At 39.8% G+C, this 24,895-nt stretch overlaps 1 long non-coding RNA gene across 1 annotated transcript in view; it reads left to right on the forward strand.

Moving 5' to 3' along the window:
* Window positions 340-24,895, forward strand: part of LOC102181440 — a 77,036-nt gene continuing 52,480 nt past the window's right edge. Inside the window, exons 1-3 of the long non-coding RNA XR_001296516.2 lie at window positions 340-381; window positions 1,379-1,464; window positions 16,765-16,980. This is a non-coding gene — a long non-coding RNA (uncharacterized LOC102181440). The remainder of the gene's footprint in view (window positions 382-1,378; window positions 1,465-16,764; window positions 16,981-24,895) is intronic.

Here is a 24,895-nt window from a genome sequence, read left to right on the forward strand (position 1 = left end):
CACCAAAGATGTCTCTCATAAGCAGTTTACCTGATGTGTAGATAAAGATGGATCATTTATTCCTTCCTTAAATATTGATGCAAAGCATATTATTTATTGGGCATGGTATTCTAATAGAAAGCCAAACCAGGCCTTGTCTCAGCCTTCTAGAACTTTAGATAATATATTGTGGTGGCTTAGTTGCTAAATGGTGTCCCAACTTTTTGCAGCCCCATGGTTTGCAGCCTGCAAGGCTCCTCTGTCCATGAGATTTTCCAGGCAAGAAAACTGGAGTGAGTTGCCATTGCCTTCTCCAGGGGATCTTCTTCACCCAGAGATCAAACACCCATCTCCTGCATTGGCAGGTAGATTCTTTGCTGCTGAGCCACCAGTGAAGCCCAGGTAATATATTACCAGATACATAATTTTATAGGACAACCATAAAGATTTTCTTTTGGCTTAAATCTCATCTTTGACTCTGAGCTGCTGTTTTGCCTAATATCATATACTCAACTGAGTTCATCAGTTTTTAATTGAGTGATTTCTCTTTGCCTTGTGAGGATTCATAAGTTCTGCTCAGAATTTGGTTGAGAGTTCTATCCACTTCTCTCAACATAGCCTCTAGCCTCATCATAAGATAATCCTTAATTGCAGAGATCTGTGACGGGCATTTCCATCCCTAACTTTAAGATCCATAAGAATATTCGTGAACCTCTTCTGCAAATTCTTTAGAAAATGAGGAAGATAGGAGAGGTGTATCATTCTGTAGCTTCTCTTGGATTTGAGGTGCCGTCTCTTGTGGGTTTTTTGTTGCCGTTGTTTCTCTTTTTTTGGCTGCTGAGGGACGGGATCTTAGTTCCCTGATCAGGGACCCAAGCCTTGCCCCCGTGCAGTGGATGTGCAGAGTCCTAACCACTAGACCACCAGGGAATTCCTTCCAGGTGTCATCTCCTAATACACACCTGTATTAAGAAAGGAAGTCTCTCTTCCCGTTTTAGAGATTGGCCCACCTGGCTGTGAGAACCCAAGTTTGTCAAATATCTGAATCTTTTCCCCTTCTCATTCTGATTCCATACAGCTACCTGGTTAGATCATGATGAGGAGTCAGTTTGTTTGACAGTTAAGACTTTCAGCATAAATAAGAAATTGTTTATTCTGGTTTTATACATCTGTGTTAAGGGTGCTGTTAACAAGTATAATATGCATTAACCTAATCAATTCCCCAGGTTATTTCTGAGTCTTTAAAGTAAAGGACGTACTCTGGGCTGAGGTGAATTCAGATTGTTGGCTCCGTGAAGCAGGGACTGTTTTTATCTTGCTAATCACCCTGTAATTTAAAGTGCCTGGTCCTCCATTGGTGTTTGATATATGTTAATAAATAAAAATTTTGTCTTCTCAGGTTTATTGAGAAGCTTCTAGCTACTGAATTGGACTCTCTCCTGGTGACATCAATTATACCACACAAGATTTCTTTTGAACTTCTTGGTAAGCCGAATTATTCTCATTTTATATATGTAAAAACCAAGACTTAGTTAAATGACTTTCCTATTGTCACAAAACTAACAGAATGACTTTGGAACCTAGGTGTAAAGAATTCCAAAGCCCATACTCTTTCCATTACATCACAGTGACTTTAGGAATAAATCAATGGGAGATCTCAGCTAGCTAGAGTTATCAGGTAAAGCATCTTAGAAAAGGTTTAATTTGAACTAGGTTTTCATGATATCAGCAACATGGTATCAGCCAAGGTGAAGTCATAAGATACTGCATGTTACATTGAGGAAATAATAGGTAATAAAATTCAGATTCAGTGTATAAGAATTAAGTTATAGGATGATAGACAATGAATCAAGAAAAGTATGATGGATAATTAAATTCTTGAATAGCAGACTGAGGAATTTGGACATTCTTTATAAATATTCTTAGACTTCCCTGATAGCTCTGTTGGTAAAGAATCTGCCTACAATGCAGGAGACCTGGGTTTGATTCCTGGTCAGGGAGATCCACGGGAGAAGGGAATAGCAACCCACTCCAGTATTCCTGCCTGGAGAATCCCATGGACAGAGGAGCCTGATTACAGTCCATGAATTCACAAAGAGTCAGACACAACTAAGCAACTAACACAACACTATAATTTTCTTGCCTGGGAAATCCCATGGACAGAGGAGCCTGGCAGGCTACAGTCCATGGGGTCGCAAAGAGCTGGACACAATTGAGTACAACAAAAAGACTAAAAAAGATAGCAGTAAATGTTTATTGGGCTTCCCTGGTGGCTTAGGCAGTAATGAATCTGTCTGAAATGCAGGAGCCGCTTGCCAATGCAGGGGACCCAGGTTTGATCCCTGGTTGGGAAGACCCCTGGAGAAGGAATGGCAGCCTACTCCTATATTCTTGCCTGGAGAATCCCATGCGTAGAGAAGCCTGGTGGGCTCTACAGCCCATGGGGTCGCAAAGAGTTGGACAAGACTGAGCGGCCAACTAAATAAATTGGAAGCAAATGAAGATTTTTAAAGATGGTATGAACCATGATTAAAGCCATGCTTTAGAGTGATGATTCAACTTGACATGTTCCTCAGCTGGAAGCAAGGAAAGTAGTTAAAATGTTACTGAAAGTAGTACAAGTAATGATAGGAAAGGTGGAACAGTAAGGGAGGAAGCAATTAATTCAAAGAGATCTTAGCCTCAAGGCAACATGGATAGGAGAATGAAGTACTAACAGAAAAGAGGAATTATTTTATCCAAATGTAGAAGACTAGTGCTGCTTTTGAACTGTGGTGCTGGAGAAGACTCTTGAGAGTCCCTTGGACTGCAAGGAGATCCAACCAGTCCATTCTAAAGGAGATCAGTCCTGGGTGTTCTCTGGAAAGAATGATGCTACAGCTGAAACTCCAGTACTATGGCCACCTCATGTGAAGAGTTGACTCATTGGAAAAGACCCTGATGCTGGGAGGGATTGGGGACAGGAGGAGAAGGGGACGACAGAGGATGAGATGGCTGGATGGCATCACCAACTCGATGGACTGAGTTTGAGTGAACTCCAGGAGTTGGTGATGGACAGGGAGGCCTGCTGCTGCTAAGGCCTGGCGTGCTGCAATTCATGGGGCCGCAGAGAGTCGGACACGACTGAGCAACTGAACTGAACTGAACTGAGTGCTTCCCAGGTGGCTCAGTGTAAAGAATCTGCCTGCCAATGCAGGAGACAGGGGTTCGATGCCTGGCCCAGGAAGATCCTCTGGAGAAGGAAATGGCAACCCACTCCAGTATTCTTGCCTGGAAAATCCCATGGACAGAGGTGGGCTACAGTCCATGGGGTCAAAAAGAGTTGGATGTGACTGATCGCAGAGAGTAGCAAAGAAGACCAGCAGGAGGTTAGAATGTGAGAGTATAGCTTGAGAAATTTCTGCTAGACTCATCTATTTGGGATTCTTCTGTAGGAAGGCAACATTGAAATCATGGGGTAAATGAGATTATCAGAGGCAAGAGTCTGAAGAGCAGAAAGTAAAAACTTGAACAAGTCTCAGGCAGGAACATTTAGGGGACAGAAGGAGGAAGAAGAAGCCTCAAAGTAGACACAGAAGGCGCGGTCAAAAGGTAGGTAGTTATTACTTCCCTCAGGGGGTTATTTCTGCTAGTTTTAAGACTGAGAACTACTGTCTTAATTTAATGATAGAAAATGATGGAAATAGCTAGGAGGAAGTAAGTTGGTAAATATGGATTAGGCCAAGGCAAATTTGATGAGCTGAATAGAATTTTTTTTTGGCAGCCATTTACTTAAAAAAAATTTTTTTTTACAATGCTACTTCGAAACTGGCTTATTTTCCCAAGCATTCCCCACCCTATTTTGAACAAAAGTAATAGACAGTAATGCATAAAGGATTCCTGGTAAATTCTTAAAACATTTAGGAATATGACTTGAAGCTGAATTTTAGATTTGATTCAAATATGAATTTAATTACTAGCGACTGATGTTATAAATTGACTGAATTTAAAATAGTCTATTAATTGAATGACTTTATCTTAGCTATTAATGTACTCTTTTCTTTTTCTATATTTTGTCTCTGAAATACTAATCCCTCTTTCCCCTCTGGTTTCCAGTCTTTGGTTAGATAATGTCATTTTGCTTTTTAAAAATTCCAATTTGACATAAATAACATTCGTTTCTCTGACCTTTAATAATGCTAAAGTCACAGAAATGCTATTCTACATTTGGATTTTTGGTGGGGGTTGATAAACACAGAGCATTTCTATTATATGATTATGTGATACTTTTATAGAACACAAATAAAGGTGAAAAAATAACTATTGCTCAACATCAAAACTTGTTTGCTTAGTCTTTTTTTTGCTTTTGAAGTATACTTGATTTACAATATTATACTAGTTTCATAGGTACAAGATATGACTCTGTATTTTTATAGATTATACATTTTTTAATAAAATATTGACTATATTCCCTGTGTTTGTTCACTCTTAATAAAAATATACATATTTCATAGCCTGAATATTTTTTGCTAATATAGATTTGTTCTTTTTGAGTAATGAATGGAGACTCTGGAAAATTGCTTTTTAATTGCAGAAAGGAGTTTTTTCTTCAATTGATCTCTATGATTAATTTCAACTGATATGAGAAACCCCAAAAAGAATCTTAATAAATGCACAGACTGTTTAGAAAGTGTCAGTAATCTCTATATTTATTTGTTATGGTTATTTTTAAAAGAACATTTTGACTGGCTAAAATTTTTAAAAGGAATTGATGTCATAGTAAATATATTAGGAGAAGATAGCTAGAATTTAAAAAAAATTTAAAGATGAAAAACACCCAATGGGAATTTAACAGAATGTTCTCTAAAAGTAAATAATCCACTTTAGTACAAGACAAAAACATCAAGTCTCCTGCTAAGTCGCTTCAGTCGTGTCCGACTCTATGTGACCCCATAGACCGCAGCCCACCCAGGCTCCCCTGTCCCTGGGATTCTCCAGGCAAGAACAGTGGAGTGGGTTGCCATTTCCTTCTCCAAAGCCTGAAAGTGAGAGGTGAAAGTGAAGTCGCTCAGTCGTGTCTGACTCTTTGTGACCCCATGGACTGCAGCCTACCAGGCTCCTCGATCCATGGGATTTTCCAGGCAAGAGTACTGGAGTGGGATGCCATTGCCTTCTCATTTCTTGCCTAAAAAATAGAAAAGAAATTCAGTTGTACCAATCGTTACTGTAGATATTTACACTGACACTTTACTCGCTGTGTATGTCAGGAGGTTATGGATTGTACAATGAGTGCAAGGTACACCAAGGGCACACTGCGACACCCAGTGTTGCTCCATCACTCTTGAGTTCCCTTTCAGCATTTTGCCATGTGTTGCAATTTCCTTGTCAAGTGAATTTTTAAATTTATTATTTTCAGTATTATAACCATTAAATAGTTTGTAATGAGAAAGACAATATCTAAAAACTTTTGTCTTACAAAGTCATTCACTAGTTATTTCACTGAAGTACTTAAAGTGATTGTTGAAATAAAAATTGAGTTATACATTTTTATTTTATATATTAAATAAAGGCTTCACATTTGCTGGACTTTTCTGCACTGGTAGGTGTGTCTCAACAAAATGTCGCCTTGTAGATATTTTTTGAAAAAAGACATGTTTTCATCCAGCCCATCAAGGTTAAAATGAGTGATTAAGCAACAATGGTTGCTTAACAATGAGTGATTCACAAATTGTTTTTGCAACTCATCAGTTAGAGAAGGCATTTTTGAAAATATATGATTTTGCTGCATTTTAATAACAGATGTAAATATGACATCTATAAATGTCCATTTCTTATGTTAAAACATAAACTCATGATTTAATCTGTTTTAAAGTCTTCTAACTGAAAATTTAAATGGATCTTGAACTCATTGCTAAAAGTATAACAATGCAACAACTTCTGATTAGTTGTCAAAATCTAGAAAATGCCAAGTTGCTGAGTTTCAAAAAATATTCTGGTAATTGGTAGATGGATTTGAAAAACAAGTAGTATTATGATTTCCTAAGTACTTCCCTTGATATACTCATTTCATTGGAATATAACATTTTTTATAAAGTATCTTCCTCAGATATGTTAGCTATTAAAACCAAGTTTAAAAAGTTGAACCTTTAACTTGACTTTCAGATCACTAAATGTTATAATAAAACTTTCATGGAAATTCAGCATGTGAGATTATATTGTTTTCTCTAAAAATAATTATCAATAACTTTAACAGCAAAGATTTTATCATTAATAACTTAAGAATTATTTAAACATTATTTCATCTTTAATCTAGACTTTAAAGTCTTCCATTTATATACTTGTAACTATGTATATATTATATTTCATATACTATCATAGAACAGTGGTAGATATATATATTATAATTATTTATTTATTTATAGCTTCCAGGATACACACAGGCTTCCCAGGTAGCGCTAGTTATGAAGAACCTGCCTGCCAATGCAGGAGATGCAAGAGATGTGGGTTTGATCCCTGGGTCAGGAATTTTCCTAGAGGAGGGCATGGCAACCCACTCCAGTACTCTTGCCTGGAGAGTCCCATGGACAGAGGAGCCTGGTGGGCTATGGTCCATGGAGTCACAAAGAGTTGGATCCAACTGAAGTGACTTAGCATGCATGCATGCACACAGACGCATTCAAATAGTCTATAGAGTCTACTCAATCATTAAACTAGAATGAACACGATAACATGTTTTTCTGTGAGAATAATAATTGTACTGAATAGTACACAGTCCCTTAGTGTCTGTTATCACATAAACACATGCTGATTTTATTATGACTATGAAGGACCCTAGACACAGCCTTCATGTGCCTTTTCCTTCATAAAACTATATTGTTATATTTTATAATTGCATTGGCTGAAAATAAATATATCAATATTACCTGTATTCTCTAACCTAAAAGTTCATTTTTTTCTTCTGATTTTTAAAATAAATTGAAATATCTGCATATTTTAAATATTGTGGGCCATAGGCACCGTAGCACATGGACAAGTTGGCCCTGGCACCAACACCATAAGAGATGAAAACTACAGCTTCTCACATTCAGATTTCAGTGCCATAACTAGTACACCATTTGTTACAAAATAACCACACATGAAGACTAAGTATACTTTGTAAGAAAGGACTAATGCAAAACACAAGGTATGTGTTTTCTCTAAATGATCCGGCAAAGACATGAAGTCCTTCTGTTTGAAAGATAAGGGAGTCCCAGAACAGCAGCGCGCACAGGAGACAGGAGCGAACGTGGACCTGAAACTACAGCCTAGGAGCAGACAGACACTGTGCGGATGCTCCCAGCATGAGCGCAGCAGTGAGGGCCCAGTCTTCAGTGAAACTGAAGCCCAGCTCCTCTCCTGGGCCCGCACATCGGACCCATCCTCTTAATTCCGGTGTCCTTCTTCAGGTCCCCATCACAATGGCCTGCCCGCCATTCCTCACAAATGTGCTGAGCTCCCTGCAGCTGGAAGGCCTTTGCTGGGTCACTCTTTCCCTGCGTTAGGGCAGCACTGCTCCCGTGTGTCATTTTGGCCTCTGCTCCCATGTCACCTCCCCAGGTAGTCTTTCCTGGCCACCCCTTCCCGCACTACTCTGTTAGAACACCCTGCTTTCTTTTCTTTATAGCATTGATCACTGTCTGAATCTTGATCATTAATTCATTGATCAGTTGTCTGGCTCACCAAACGGAACACAAGCACTGTGGTTACAGAGGATGTCTGTTCATGTGTAGCTCCTCAAAGTCTGCAGCAGTGCCTGGCATCCAAGCGATGAATGAAAACAGTGAGCTCAAGGCAGCCGCGACCTCAGTCTTTCCTTCCTTTGCTTCTACTGAAGTCCATGGCTCTCTCTACATGTGATCTTTTCCTTTAGGAATGTCACATGTAATTCAACACCTAGTTTAATGTACTGTATCTGAAAAGTGCTTTAGTGAAAGGATACAGGGTGGTGCTGCATGGCTAGACAGCTGAGAAAAACCTACCCAAACAACGTAAATGTCTGTTAGTATTTACTGGTGTTAATACACTTCACATGAGTATGTATCACAGCATCCTTAACTACCTGGCACTGTGTTTTTACATAAAACAGCTTTGTGCTGTCTCTATAACTTAGATGACAGTCTGGGTAAAATGACATGGCACTTGCAATATACCTACTGATCATGTATCTGCCTCACAGAAGTGAAGACGATAGCAGAGAATGCAATGTCTAATATTTAAAATGTCAACAGTGTTTCCAGGGCTTCATTTCTCCAGCCACCAGATCTATTCCCAAGCAGGAAAGTTTTTGAAGTGCTTTATCGCCCGCTTTCATTTTCTGTGAATGCTCGCTAACTGTTAATACACAGCTCTAAAACACTGCAGAGGGTGATGTTTAAGGCCCCCTCACACCCCCAGACACTGATTTTTTACTTCAATCACAAGTTCTTCTGCTGGAACATTTTCGATTTTCTGCTCTTCTTCCTCATACTCTATTTTGCAGCCATCCCCACACGCACTCAGAAAGCAGTCAACCCAAAAGTATTTGCTTACTTCTGATGGTGTGCTCAGTACTGTGCCAGAGCTTTGAGGAGATGGAGGCGAGTTGTAAAAATCATCCCTGTTCTTGAGAACTTGTAGACCAAATTAGAGTCAGAGTTGTTGTTTAGTCACTAGATCGTGTCCAACTCTTTTGCAATCCCATGGACTGTAGCCCCACCGGGCTCCTGTGTCCATGAGATTCTCCAGGCAAGAATACTGGATTGTGATTTCCTTCTCCAGAGGATCTTCCCAACTCAGGGATCAAACTCACGTCTCCTGCATTGGCAGGCGGATTCTTTTACACTGAGCCACTTGGGAACCCAGAGACAAAATTACTAGGAATAAAAAGGTATCAGTGAATATTAACTAAACTTATTGTTGTGATCATTTTGTAATAAACATATATTGCACTCCTGAGACTAATTTTATATTTCAATTATATCTCAGTTTTTTAAACATTAAAAGCAAATCAATTTTTTTTTTTAAAGCAGTGAATCTTTGAGTAAAAAATACAGTCACAGGATGCTGACCAAGATCCCATTCTCCAAGTGAGCGAGAAGGCATTTCAGGCAAATGGGCAAAGGCATAATGAAATGGCTTATTTATGGGCTTTGAGGAGACTTGATTAAAATGGTGTCTATGTTAGAAAAAAAAAAAGTGGGAAATGCGGTTAGTTAGCAAATGAGAACATATCATCAAAACGTTGAATGTTAGGCAGAAGCGTTTAGATTTGTTTGAGCGGAAAACTTGGAATTATATTTACTCTCATTTTTCTCTCCATGTCCCAAATTTGTGGAGAAAATAAAAGACTTCTTTTTGTTGAATAATTCCTTCCTGGAAGTCTTCTATTTGTAGTAATGACAGTCAAAACCCTCTGAAGGTATGTTAAGAATAGTTGCCGAAACCTCAAGCTGGGATTTTTAGCATTTATATGTTTTTTCATAAGGTTCTTTTTGCTATTTTTAACCCTAAATAATTTGGTTTGGAAGAATGAAAGAAATAATCCTTAATGAGAGGTGACTTTTTTCCTGACAGCAAATAGATTTTTCATTTTAGCTGGTCTTAGGACATGGTGACTTTCTCAACTATCTTAAGCTGCTTTTGGTTGGTCTCAGAATCTGGAATAAGAATATATTATATCCAAGTGGGCGATACATGCCCTAATTTTTCATTTTTTTTTAAATTTAAAGCTTATTTCTATCATCTCATGCACTAAATTATTGTCAAAGGAAAGAAGAAAATTTGTGGAGTATGTATTACGGATCAAGATAGAGTAAGATGCAGGACAGGTAAAAGAACCAGATTCTGGTGGGCACTAATAAGGTCTGTCAAGACCATGCATCCAGCCAATGTGCTTCATAAGTTTTATTGAATCTTTACAAAAGCTTTAAGGAGTAATATTCTCCTCAATTTTACAAACGCAAAAAGCGAAGTGGTGCAGAGATGTAGAAAGAGATTTGGGCCAGAGGTCTTCGGTTGGGATCTCAGTTCTGTTATGTATTTTGTTGTAAGACAGTGCAGCTGATACGTTCACTTCTGTAGAATTAAATTATGCACACCACAGTAGGATGATTTTCCTGATCTCTTGATCATATTAGGTGCCTCCGCTATCTTACCGTAGCAATCGGTACTACTTTTCCCTCATCGCCATTGTTGTAGGATAACTACTGTAATAATGATACATTTCTTAAGAAAATGGTTATTCATAGTTGTATCCATTGTATTTAGTTCAGTTTCTGGTACCTGGTGTTTAATATTAACATTTATTGAGGGAATAAATTTTAAAACTTAACTTTCTAGTCATCTATTTGCTAACAAAGGTCCGTATAGCCAAAGCTCTGTTTTTTTCCAGTAGTCATGTACGGATGTCAGAGTTGGACTGTGAAGAAGGCTGAGCACTGAGAATTGATGCTTTTGAACTGTGGTGCTGGGAAGACTCTTAAGAGTACATAGTTCAGCAAGTCCCTTGATCAAACCAGTCAATCCTAAAGGAAATCAACCCTGAATATTCACTGGAAGGACTGATGCTGAAGCTGTGGCCACCTAATGCGAAGAACTGACTCATTGGAAAAGACCCTGATGCTGAGAAAGATTGAGAGCAAGAGGAGAAGGGGGCAGCAGAGGATGAGATGGTTGGATGGCATCTTCGACTCAATGCACATGAGTTTGAGCAAACTCTGGGAGATAGTGAAGGACAGGGAAACCTGGTGTGCTGCAGTCCGTGGGTCACAAAGAGTCAGACATGACTGAGGTATTGAAAAACAACAATTTAGCTGAAATCAATCAGATGAAAATGGAGATGCTGGTAATGGTATGAAGTAACTTGCCATATTCCAGAAAAGCATAGTCAAAAATATCTATTTTCACAAATTCCTAGGGATTTTTATCTAAAAAATAAAACAAATTTAACAAAATTATTTAATATTACAGACTGGCAAACCATATATGAAACTGACAGGTGAATTTTTTTCTTTACAATTGTATTGGTTTCCTAGGGCTGTAGTAATAGAGCAACACAAATTATGTGGCTTAAAACAAGAGAATTTTAATGTCTCAAAGTTCTGGAGTCTAGAAGTCAACACAGTCAGTTCCTTCTGAAGGCTGTGAGGGAAAATCTATCCCATGCCTCCCTTCCTGGCTTCTGGTGACAGCCAGCAATCCTTTCTGCAGATGCATCATTACAACATCTGCCTTCCTCACATGACCTTTTCCTTGTGTGTTTCTTCTCCCCTCTTTTCTTATAAGGACACCAGGCATGTCAAATTAGGTTCCACCCTAGTGACCTCATCTTTGCTGCTGCTGCTGCTAAATTGCTTCAGTCGTGTCCGACTGTGCGACCCCATAGATGGCAGCCCGACAGGATCCCCCGTCCCTGAGATTCTCCAGGCAAGAACACTGGAGTGAGCTGCCATGTCCTTCTCCAATGCATGAAAGTGAAAAGTGAAAGTGAAGTGGCTCAGTCATGTCCGACTCTTCGCGACCCCATGGACGCAGCCTACCAGGCTCCTCTGTCCATGGGATTTTCCAGGCAAGAGTACTGGAGTGGAGTGCCATCGCCTTCTCCGACCTCATCTTTACTTGATTACATTTACAAAGACCCTATTTTGAAATAAGGTCCAGGACTTTCCCGGTGGCCCAATGGTAAAGAATTTGCCTTGCAATGCAAGGGACACGAGTTCAGTCCTTGGTCGGGGAACTAAGATTAAGCCCAGGCGCCACAACTAGAAAGTCTATGTGACGCACTGAAAAGATCCCAAATGTCGTGCCCAAGATCCCGAATGCTGCAACTCAGAACCTACACAGCCAAGTAAAACAATAACGAGTTAAATAAGGTCACATCCACAGGCACTAGAGTGTAGACTTCAACACATCTTTTTAGAGGCCAGATAAAACTGCAACAACTATGAATAGCATTGTTTTAAATACGTGAGTCAACAGTAAGATCATTAGACCTCAAATAAAAATCTAGATCTCTACTTCTCTTGAAAACTCAAAAGATCTTGAAAGAGAGAACTGGGTTTTCAAGATTGGGCAGCAACACCATATCAGCAAAGGTAAAGGGGCAAGATGTTGTATGATATATTGGAGAAATATTAGGTAATAAAGTCCAACTTTAGTGTATAAGCTTTAAGATATAGGACTACCAAAATGAATTTATTCAGGACAAGTTATTTCAGAATGAATGACTTATTTTTAAAGCCTGAAGTATAGTGAAAGTGAAGTCGCTCAGTCGTGTCCAACTCTTTGCGACCCCACGGACTGTAGCCTACCAGGCTCCTTCATCCGTGGGATTCTCCAGGCAAGCGTACTGGAGAGGGTTGCCATTTCCTTCTCCAGGAGATCTTCCCAACCCAGGGATTGAATCCGGGTCTCCCGCACTGCAGGCAGATGCTTTACCATCAGAGCCACCAGGGAAGACTCATAATCAGGCAGAGCCCATGAGAAATGAGAAGGTAGTGTCAAAGGAGAAAATAAGGTCAATAATCACTTTTTCACAGAAACAGCTGAAACAGTGCAGTGATAATTAAGAGGGAAAAGACATGGGAAAATGAATTGCATCATATGACCCACGCATGGGCAAGATAAGGGCTTCCTTGATGTCTTAGATGGTAGAGTCTGCCTGCAATGCAGGAGACCTGGGTACGATCACTGAATTGGGAAGATCCCCTGGAGAAGGAAATGGCAACCCACTCCAGTATTCTTGCCTGGGAAATCCCATGGACAAAGGAGCCTAGTGGGCTACAGTCCATGGGATTGCATAGAGTCGGACATGACTGAGCAACTAAGCATGCATGGGCAAGATAAAAAGATGTATTCAGAAAAAAAATTAACTCTATTTAAAATCATAATAGTCAAATTTTAAGGATACACAAAGAAAATTTATATGTAAGAAAAGAAAATTTCTAAAGGGACTCATGAGATGAGGGTAAAATGTTAATTGTCTCTTAAAGTTGTTTTATGTGTTGCTAAATAGAAAGCTATTGGAGGTGATAGAATTCCAGCTGAGCTGTTTCAAATCCTGAAAGATGATGCTGTGAAAGTGCTGCACTAAATATGCCAGCAAATTTGGAAAACTCAGCAGTGGCCACAGGACTGGAAAAGGTCAGTTTTCATTCCAATTCCAAAGAAAGGCAATGCCAAAGAATGCTCCAACTACTGCACAATGACACTCATCTCACACACTAGTAAAGTAATGCTCAAAATTCTGCAAGCCAGGCTTCAGCAATACGTGAACCGTGAACTTCCAGATGTTCAAGCTAGTTTTAGAAAAGGCAGAGGAACCAGAGATCAAATTGCCAACATCCGCTGGATCATGGAAAAAGCAAGAGAGTTCCAGAAAAACATCTATTTCTGTTTTATTGACTATGCCAAAGCCTTTGACTGTGTGGATCACAATAAACTGTGGGAAATTCTGAAAGAGATGGAAATACCAGACCACCTGACCTGCCTCTTGAGAAACCTATATGCAGGTCAGAAAGCAACAGTTAGAACTGGACATGGAACAACAGACTGGTTCCAAATAGGGAAAGGAGTACGTCAAGGCTGTATATTGTCACCCTACTTATTTAATTTCTATGCAGAGTACGTCATGAGAAACGCTGGGCTGGAAGAAGCACAAGCTGGAATCAAGATTGCCGGGAGAAATATCAATAACGTCAGATATGCAGATGACACCACCCTTATGGCAGAAAGTGAAGAGGAACTCAAAAGCCTCTTGATGAAAGTGAAAGAGGAGAGTGAAAAAGTTGGCTTAAAGCTCAACATTCAGAAAACGAAGATCATGGCATCTGGTCCCATCACTTCATGGGAAATAGATGGGGAAACAGTGGAAACAGTGTCAGGCTTTGTTTTTTGGGGCTCCAAAATCACTGCAGATGGTGACTGCAGGCATGAAATTAAAAGACGCTTACTCCTTGGAAGGAAAGTTATGACCAACCTAGATAGCATATTCAAAATCAGAGACATTACTTTGCCAACAAAGGTCCGTCTAGTCAAGGCTATGATTTTTCCAGTGGTCATGTATGGATGTGAGAATTGGACTGTGAAGAAAGCTAAGCGCCAAAGAATTGATGCTTTTGAACTGTGGTGTTGGAGAAGGCTCTTGAGAGTCCCTTGGACTGCAAGGAGATCCAACCAATCCATTCTGAAGGAGATCAGCCCTGGGATTTCTTTGGAGGGAATGATGCTGAAGCTGAAACTCCAGTACTTTGGCCACCTCATGCGAAGAGTTGAATCATTGGAAAAGACTCTGATGCTGGGAGGGATTGGGGGCAGGGGGAGAAGGGGATGACGGAGGATGAGATGGCTGGATGGCATCACCGACTCGATGGACATGAGTCTGAGTGAACTCCAGGAGTTGGTGCTGGACAGGGAGGCCTGGCATGCTGCGATTCATGGGGTTGCAAAGAGTTGGACACGACTGAGCAACTGAACTGAGCTGAATAGAACGGAAATAGAAAGTGGGCTTCCCTGGCCCAAATGGTAAAGATTCTGCATGCAGTGTAGGAGACCTGGTTCAGTCCCTGGTTTGGGAAGATACCCTGGTGAAGTGAATGGCTACCCACTCAAGTATTCTTGCCTAGAGAATTTCATGGACAGGGGAGCCTGGCGAGCTACAGTCCATGGGGTCACAAAGAGCTGGACACGACTAAGCAGTTAACACACTCTTTCAAATAGAAAAAATATGCAGCATTCAAGGGCAGTGGATTTAACAAAAGAGAACAGCAATAGATCTTTAGACCTAAATAGACATGAACCACTATTCTCCAGTCATTAAATTTTCGATGTCAAAACTCATTTTATGCTCATTTTTCACTTCCCGCACCTGATCCAAGCATGTCTCTCTGCTGAATTCCCTGAGTTAAAAACTAACCCTGTTTTCCAGTCGTCTGAGATGCAAGCATCCCAGCCTCACCCTTTACTCTGAATCACATTCAATCACAGATCTGGTCTTGTCGTTTTTTTACTTCATAAATATATAGGGAGACATCTATTTCCTTTTCATCCTCACTATCCCCATCTTCATGAGGCCCCCTCCACCATACCCACTCTGCAGAATGGAGCTACAAATAATCAGGTGAATGCATGAAAGCAGGTGCTCATCATTCCTCCTGTGGACTATTGCACTTCCTGGAAATTGGTGTCCCTGTCACTTGCCTCCTCCAATTTTCTTTTATTTTACACGCAGACTATGGGCGTTTGCACATCCTGTGTCCTATATAAAATACTCCCTCTACTCAAATGCCTGTGTGCATGCTCAGCTACTTCAGTCCTGTCCAACTCTTTGTGAGCGTATGGACTGTAGCCCGGGAGACTGTCCTCTGTCCATGAGATTTTCCCAGCAAGAAGACTGGAGTGGGTTGCTATGTCCTCTTCCCGGGGATCTTCCTGACCCAGGATTGAACCTGCATCTCCGGGGTCCCCTGCATTGCAAGCAGATTCTTTACTGCTGAGCCACTGGGGAAGCCCATTCAAATGCATATAATACCTACCTTTCCACCTTCTATTGCTTATCCCTCAACTCCATCTCCCTCTGTGGAGCCTTCCATATTGAGTTAGTTTCCTTTCTTCTGTGCTCTTTAGCATCACTCTGTTTATATCTCAATGAACTTGCTCCTAAACTTTGGTCCATTGGTCCACAGTTTCCACAGCCTGGGAACCTGTGAAAAATGTAGAATCTCAGGTTCTTCCCCAGGCTTACTGAATCACAATCTGCATTTTAAGGAAATCTGCAGGTGATTCTTATGCACACACATGTTTGGGATGTGTGAATAGAAATTATATATCAGAGATTTGGATCTCTATCTTTTACCCTGAACTCCGAGCTCCTCTAGATAAGAGCCACATATTTTATTTCTGAATGCCTAACAAAGTGTCAGTGTATGCTGAGCATTTACAGTACGTAAATGAGCGAAAGAGGAATAGAAAACAGATGGTTCAGTGGTCACCCGAGTGTTAGTGGCAAAACCGGGACTCTGCAGGCACTTACATATCAGAGCCTTTCTACCCACCATGCTGTGCCACTTACGAAATGTCTTTCTTTTACATTTCCAACACTTAGAGATGGTGAATGATGCACTTATAGTCACAAGGCTATTTTAAGTGGCAAAGAGCACCCTAGAATACAACTCTTTATCTTGACACTGAGTTGAGGATCTTTCCACGGTGTCATTTGGCCTCTATCTGTCAGAAGAACAAGTGAAAAACACATTAATTGAACTTCTGTTCTCACAATTCAAGTTTCAAAGAGCATCTGCCATGATGAATAAATATATATTTGTATTCCCCCAGTGTGCTTCAATTCAGTCAGTCCTGGATTACAGTCCAGTAAGCTAAGCTCCATGAACATGTTTATTTCAAAGTTAAAGGAAAAGCCCGAAATTAAACAAAAAGAAATAATTATAAATAGAAACATAATTACTCACTCAGTTTGCCAGTTTGATTTTTTTTCTATGTGGTTCAATAATTTCTAGCTTATAACATTAAGTATATTTTTATAGTACATTTATAAAATGTTTGATATATAATGGTTACAAACTTTCCTTTAAGACATATTTATATTCCAGATGATACATTTACTTATGTATTTCCAGCATGCTTAAATATTTTGGGAAGGGAACAAATAGGACATTTATATAATTGTCACCAATAAGCTTTGTTTTGTTTCACTTTTGAAATAATAATTGTATTATGCCATCCTGTTCATTCATGAAGGCAGCAAATATTTATTATATGTGCACTATGTTTCAGGAACTGTCATAGGCTCTGGCCTCAGAAAATTCTGCCTCCAAGAGTCTTATGGATTAATGGGGGAGAGAGCCAAAAATGCAAGCAGTTTCATGAAGGCAGGTGAAAACACAGGTCCTACAGGGCATCCAGGCAGAAAGAGCACCTGGTCCTGCAATGGAAGACCGAAAAGTCTTTGCAAAGAGGTGGATGAAACTGGAGCCTATTATACAGAGCAAAGTAAGTCAGAAAGAAAAACACCAATGAAGTATACTAACGCATATATATGGAATTTAGAAAGATGGTAACAATGAACCTATGTGCGAGACAGCAGAAGAGACACAGATGTAAAGAACAGTCTTTTGGACTCTGGGAGAGGGCGAGGGTGGGATGATTTGAGAGAATAGCATTGAAACATGTATATTATCAGATGTGAACCTGATCGCCAGTCCAGGTTTGATGCATGAGACAGGGTGCTAAGGGCTGGTGCACTGGGATGACCAGAGGGATGGGATGGGGAGGGAGGTGGGAGGGGGGTTCAGGATGGGGAACACATGTACACCCATGGCTGATTCATGTGAATGTATGGCAAAAACCACTACAATATTGTAAAGTAATTAGCCTCCAATTAAAATGAATAAATTAATTTTTTTAAAAAAAGATGGCCATGAAGCCATGTCCTACAAAAGAATAGAATTTAATTAGGCAAATTATGTGAAATGGGACTTGCCAGATATAACAGCTACACATGCAAGAGAAAGAATGTGTGTGCTCAGTTGCTTCAGTCATATCCGACTCTTTGCAACCCTATGAACTTTAGTCCTCCAGGCTCCTCTGTCCATGGGATTCTCCAGGCAAGGATACTGGAGTCAGTTGCCATGCCCTCCTCCAGGGGATCTTCCCAACACAGGGATTGAACCCACGTCTCCTGTGTCTCCTGTACTGCAGGCAGATTCTTTACTGCTAAGCCACCGTGGAAGTCCAAGAGAAAGAATGGAAGGTTCGAAATAGATGCAAGTAGTTCAGTATAGTGAGAGCAGAGCTTTGCTGGCGTGAAGGAGGGAAAGATAATAGAGAGTGAAAAGGGTTAATGCCAGACAGGAAAGTAATGGCAACAGCATGAGGGGTGCTGGATGCCCAAAAAGCACTTTGGATGTCATGCTAAAAAGTAAGAGTGACAAGTAATGCACGTCTAGTGCTTACTATGGGCTCCACATTGTTCTAAATGTATCTCAATTTGTCTTCATAACTGGTATATGCTCTGGGTACTGTTATTACTCCTACTTTTATAGATAACGAAACTGAGGCAAAGAGAGTTAAAAGTCCTTTAGTAAAATTGTTCAGCTGGGTGTTAATGGTGCTAGGCTTTTAAAGGTGATGGGAAGGGATGATTAATTTTTGTTTTGCAAAGAGTGAAGAGCGACTTTAAGAAGACATTTCAGTAATCTAAGTTAAATAATCCAAAGAGTTGAACCAAACTGAGGCAACCAGGAGAAAAGAAGTAGAGGCTTCGAGGATGTTCAGGGGGCTAGAACAGACATAGTGATGGGTCAAGAAGGTGTGAGGCCAAATATGTGACCAGATGCACTGCTCCAAACAGGCGTAAGTACCAGATTTTAGGGAATAAACAATCAATATGCATTTTCCATTACCACATTTTTCATTAGAACGACTAAAATAAATATCAGCTAATTTCTAATTGATGACGCATAAATTAAAAGTAATGCTCAAAATTCTCCAAGCCAGGCTTCAGCAATACGTGAACCGTGAACTTCTAGATAGTCAAGCTGGTTTTAGAAAAGGCAGAGGAACCAGAGATCAAATTGCCAACATCTGCTGGATCATTGAAAAAGCAAAAGAGTTCCAGAAAAACATCTATTTCCGCTTTATTGACTATGCCAAAGCCTTTGACTGTGTGGATCACAATAAACTGTGGAAAATTTTGAAAGAGATGGGAATACCAGACCACCTGACCTGCCTCTTGAGAAACCTGTATGCAGGTCAGAAAGCAACAGTTAGAACTGGACATGGAACAACAGACTGGTTCCAAAGAGGAAAAGGAGTATGTCAAGGCTGTATATTGTCACCCTGCTGATTTAACTTCTATGCAGAGTGTATCATGAGAAACGCTGGGCTGGAAGAAGCACAAGCTGGAATCAAGATTGCCGGGAGAAATATCAATAACGTCAGATATGCAGATGACACCACCCTTATGGCAGAAAGTGAAGAGGAACTCAAAAGCCTCTTGATGAAAGTGAAAGAGGAGAGTGAAAAAGTTGGCTTAAAGCTCAACATTCAGAAAACGAAGATCATGGCATCTGGTCCCATCGCTTCATGGGAAATAGATGGGGAAACAGTGGAAGCAGTGTCAGACTTATTTTGGGGGCTCTAAAATCACTGCAGATGGTGATTGCAGCGATGAAATTCAAAGACGCTTACTCCTTGGAAGGAAAGTTATGACCAACCTAGATAGCATATTAAAAAGCAGAGACATTACTTTGCCAACAAAGGTCTGTCTGGTCAAGGCTATGGTTTTTCCAGTAGTCATGTATAGATGTGAGAGTTGGATTGTGATGAAAGCTGAGTGCCGAAGAATTGATGCTTTTGAACTGTGGTGTTGGAGAAGGCTCTTGAGAGTCCCTTGGACTGCAAGAAGATCCAACCAGTCCATCCTAAAGGAGATCAGTCCTGGGTGTTCTTTGGAAAGACTGATGCTGAAGCTGAAATTCCAGTACTTTGGCCACCTCATGTGAAGAGCTGACTCATTGGAAAAGACCCTGATGCTAGGAGGGATTGAGGGCAGGAGGAGAAGGGGACGACAGAGGATGAGATGGCTGGATGGCATCACCGACTCGATAGACATGAGTCTGAGTGAACTCCGTGAGTTGGTGATGGACAGGGAGGCCTGGCGTGCTGCAATTCATGGGGTCACAAAGAGTAGGACATGACTGTGTGACTGAACTGAACTGAACTGAAATTAGTTGAACAGTGACATAATTTAAATGGATAATTGGAAAACCTAGCTTCATTTTATAATAAATGATGTAATCTGACTATGGTGTCACTTCATTCTTATGTTGTTTACAAGTACAGCTCTCGCTCATCCTCTTTTTTTCCTGCCAGTTTTAATTTCTCAGCAGAAGAGCCTCATCTGTGACTATTCTCCCAATGCTGGCAGGAACTCAAAATTCAGGTTGTTCCCTGCAAGTTTTGAACTATGCTTGGTAGATGACTCCGATTCCAGGTTGTGAATATCTTTCTTGATCCCATTCATCTTTCTGCCTTGTCTCTAGTTACCCCGTTTTTATGTGCCAATTGCTATGCTTGGGCTTTTCACCATACAGTGCCTGCTGTTCGCATACACTTGATCCCTGGCCTCTCTAGTTCAGAACCCCATATTATCAGCTGCCAAACCAGTATTTCAGCTCATAAGTTCATACATAGTGATCGTTTCTCTTCTCCTCTGAGGTTTTTTTTTTTTTGGTAATATTGATAAAGTTATGATAAAACTAATTTTTTCAGACACTGTGTTGTTTATTAAACTTATTCATAATCTGTATTAAAATGCCAGCTAATTAGTATTCTTTAGTCTTGACCAATGGGCTAGTCCATTTCTGAAAAGACAGTTTTGAACTTTTAAGACTTTTGTCGCTTCTTCTCATACTGTGACTATCCTTTTTTTTTTTTTTTTTTAATTGGATGTAGGGCCAAGCCTTGAACTGCCTTTATTTTTTTTTTTTTTTATTTTTTTAAATTTTAAAATCTTTAATTCTTACATGCGTTCCCGAACATGAACTGCCTTTAATATCACATCTTCACTTCCTTAACGTTAAAGCAATTATCCTATGTGTTTCTATTTCAGGTCTTCACCCAACTTTTAATCTTGCCTGTACTTGGTTCTTCTCTTCCACATTCTTACCAGTTCCACAAGGGCCAAAGTTCAGTCCCAATGTTATTAATAGCTATTAATTCCCATTTTAGATTACATCATTATTAAAATAGCCAAAATCATAGTACATCACCATATTTTAAAGATAATCTATCATAAAAGAAAGGTGAGAGAAGAGAATTTTATATTATTAGGAAGACAGAGGAATACTTACTACATTTATGAAAACCTAAAAACATAAAATGGCAAGCATTTATCAGAGCAAGGATAAAGAAGCCGATATATTCTTTGTTATCAATTGTCTCGGTTTTTATCAATTATTATAAATAATAACAATAGAGCAAATCAGTGTACATTTTGAAGAACACAGGATCAAGGGTAAAATGGTTGATGGACAGTAAAAAAAAGATAGTGGATTTGGAAAACATTGCAAATTTGGAAGAGGTAACAAAAGAAAATTCCCAGCAGAGATTAAAAGCAAAAGCAAATATACTAATTAAAACGCCATAGTCTCTACATCTTTATCATTGACATTTAAAAAATCAGTTCATTGGCAGATTATTGTTATTTTCATCTACACCTGACTTCACTGTGTTTGCAGGGGTTAGTAAACTACAGCTGGAGGACCCACTAGCTAAAAATAATTTTCACATTTTTAAATGGTTGAACAAAATTTTATTTTTAAATGGTTGAACAAAATCGAAGAATAATATTTTGTGATACATAATAATTAAATGCAAAATTCAGTGTCCATAAAGTTTCAGTGTCCATAAAGTTTCATGGGAATGCTGGCAGAGCTGAGGAGCTGCAGCAGAGACCCTATGGCCAGGAAAGCCTGAAACACTATCTGATCCTTTACAAAAAAGTTTGCCAGCCCCTGATTTTGCAACTAAGTTTCATCTTATTTGACAAAGGCCTTTAAACTCAAATATTTTGTAAGTATTCATTCCCCAAAGCAGTGGATGCCTGTATAATGATATAATACGTTAAGTACATAAGTGAATAAACCAGCTGATTTCCTACATAGATCATCAGGTCATTTACCAGACTATATAAAAACAATGACTTCTTTGGCATATGTGACAGTTGAACAGTCTATGAAACTTCTCTAAAATATTCTATTGCTTGCTTATTAATTCCTGGATGTTCTTCTGGAAAGTACTAAGGGATAGAATGAGGTTGGTTTGGATATACAATAGGGAATGAAAATCCGCAGAATCCTAAAAAGGGACAGGGAGTTGTGGTAAGATGAATAAAGGCGTCTGCATAAAACGACTGTCATTTTTATAGCACATGAGAATGTCTTTGGGGAAATAAATGTGGCCTCTAAAAATTACTTGTATTTTTGGAACAAGTTTGCCATGTTAAATTGAACTTGACCTTGGTATGTAAAGGCCACTGAAGCAGTCCCTTGAGCAAATCCATTGTATTTACATAGGTCATCAATGTGCTCTACGACTTCACTTAATCTTTTTAAAAATACAAGAGCTTTTGTTTTTGTTTACATATACTTAAATTTGGAATTAAGACAACGATACAGTATATACATCAAAGGTCAGCACAATTCCATGTATAAGAAGTTGACACAAAGCAAGGTGTTTATGTTAATATTAGCCAACAGATTTTGTTAAAGTTTAGGAATAATATTTTTGCTAAACTGAATTTGAGACACTAATAAGATAAATTAACAAAATTATGTAGAAATGAAGAGGGGTTTTAAAAACTCATAATCCAAGAAGGAGTTTTTTCTTCCATAATTTCAGTGTTTAATGTATTTATTCATTTAAAAAGTATATCTATTCAGTTGGCATCCATCACAGGCAAAGTGGTGTGGCTAAGTCCATGGGCTGTGGTAGGAAAAGACCTGACTTCAAACCTCAGCCCATCTGTAACTAACAGGATGTACTTAGGCAATGTGACTAACTTTTTTTGTACCTTAGTTTTTCTCCCTAAAATTAGATGTAATAATATGTCCATGTTGTAAAGTTAACATAAATATTAGTTCATTGTTATGGTCATTTTATGCCAGGCCCTATGTGAAGAGTTTTAACATAGTATAAGTGTGAACATTTACTATCTTCTTGATTTTTCTATCAGCTCATGACAGTGAAAGTGTTAGTTATTTAGTCATGTTCAACTCTTTGTGACCCCATGGACTGTAGCCTGCCAGGCTCCTGTGTCTATGGGGATTCTCTAGGCAAGAATACTGGAGTGGGTTACCACCGCCTTCTCCAAGGGATCTTCACAACCCAAGGATTGAATCCTGGTCTCCTGCATTGCAGGGAGAGTCTTTACCGTCTGAACCACCAGGGAGGCCCATCAGCTCATGAAGTAGATCATTATTACTGGCCCCTCCAGCTGCATGTTTTTGTATTTGTGTGTGTGTGTGTAATGTTAGAAAATGAAAATGTTCCGAACAGCACTGTCAGTTGTGAAATCTACCCATCATCTGTTCATATTAAATCTTCACCTAACCAGTGATCTTTAGTTACATCTGTATAATAAAATGTAATAGCCATTGTCTGCCGTAATATGGGGATTTAATATAGCTGGTCAGAAAGTAGTTTCTGAATGCATATTCCCACTGTGTGAACATCCCTATAATCATGGAGCTAGTCTCACAGAAAGATTGTGGGAGCCAGTCTGACTGTAAGCTTCCCTTGAATGAAGTCCTGTTTTTAGCTGGTGTTGGCTTGAGGAGACTGGAGCACACCCAGCGGTCACATCCAGGACCTCACTAGGAATTTCCCCTACACAGACATGACTCAAGTCAGCTAAATAAAACCCAAAGTCCCCAAGTATGAGAACTTCTTGTTGCTTGGATGAGCAGACATTTCTGAATGCCTGTTCCGCTTGTCTTATTTTCCTGTCATAACCCCGTTGGGAAATTTGGACCCATCCTACGTTATAGCACACTGTGCAGAATTTTGACCAAGTATATTTTTGTCCAAAATGAAAACATACTTCCCTGAATTTACAAAACATTGCTCTATTGTGAGGGGATGGACTGTGGGAGTCACTGTGAGTAAAGTCTTCTTTGAAGATTTGATCTCGGTTCAGTATTGCCTGCCAAAAGACGGATCCAAGGGGGGATTCCCTGTAAGGGTGAGAGACTCCCTAATAGAATTACTGTGAAAGGGGAAGCCAGACAGTCTGGAGGGCCATCATCTTTTCCTTCAAAGCATATTTGTGATCTTTCCCAAAGGGGAGGGAAAAGATTCCATGTTATCTTGAAAAGTTTGGATCATCCCTCAGAGGTGACATCTAGGCCACTGAAGAAATGACTCAGATGAGACATGAGGCAAATTAGATGGAAAGTCCCCAGATTTCCTTATGGAGAACCTTGGAACCAAGTCTCTCATGAAAAGATTTCTGTACCAAGAATCCACACTCTTCAGTTCATTTCAGTCGCTCAGTCGTGTCTGACTCTTTGCGACCCCATGAATCGCAGCATGCCAGGCCTCCCTGTCCATCACCAACTCCCAGAGTTCACTCAGACTCACGTCCATTGAGTCCATGATGCCATCTAGCCATCTCATCCTCTTCTCCTCCTGTCCCCAATCCCTCCCAGCATCAGAGTCTTTTCCAATGAGTCAACTCTTCGCATGAGGTGGCCAAAGTACTGGAGTTTCAGCTTTAGCATCATTCCTTCCAAAGAAATCCCAGGGCTGATCTCCTTCAGAATGGACTGATTGGATCTCCTTGCAGTCCGAGGGACTCTCAAGAATCTTCTCCAACACCACAGTTCAAAAGCATCAATTCTTCGGTGCTCAGCCTTCTTCACAGTCCAACTCTCACATCCATACATGACCACAGGAAAAATCATAGCCTTGAGTAGACGGACCTTTGTTGGCAAAGTAATGTCTCTGCTCTTCAATATGCTATCTAGGTTGGTCATAACTTTTCTTCCAAGGAGTAAGCGTCTTTTAATTTCATGCCTGCAGTCACCATCTGCAGTGATTTTGGAGCCCTCCCAAAATAAAGTCTGACACTGCTTCCACTGTTTCCCCATCTATCTCCCATGAAGTTTTAGGACCAGATGCCATGATCTTAGTTTTCTGAATGTTGAGCTTTAAGCCAACTTTTTCACTCTCCTCTTTCACTTTCATCAAGAGGCTTTTGAGTTCCTCTTCACTTTCTGCCATAAGGGTGGTGTCATCTGCATATCTGACGTTATTGATATTTCTCCCGGCAATCTTGATTCCAGCTTGTGTTGCTTCCAGTCCAGCGTTTCTCATGATATACTCTGCATAGAAGTTAAATAAG

This window comes from Capra hircus, chromosome 2 (assembly GCF_001704415.2).
Source record: "Capra hircus breed San Clemente chromosome 2, ASM170441v1, whole genome shotgun sequence".
Lineage (NCBI taxonomy): Eukaryota > Metazoa > Chordata > Mammalia > Artiodactyla > Bovidae > Capra > Capra hircus.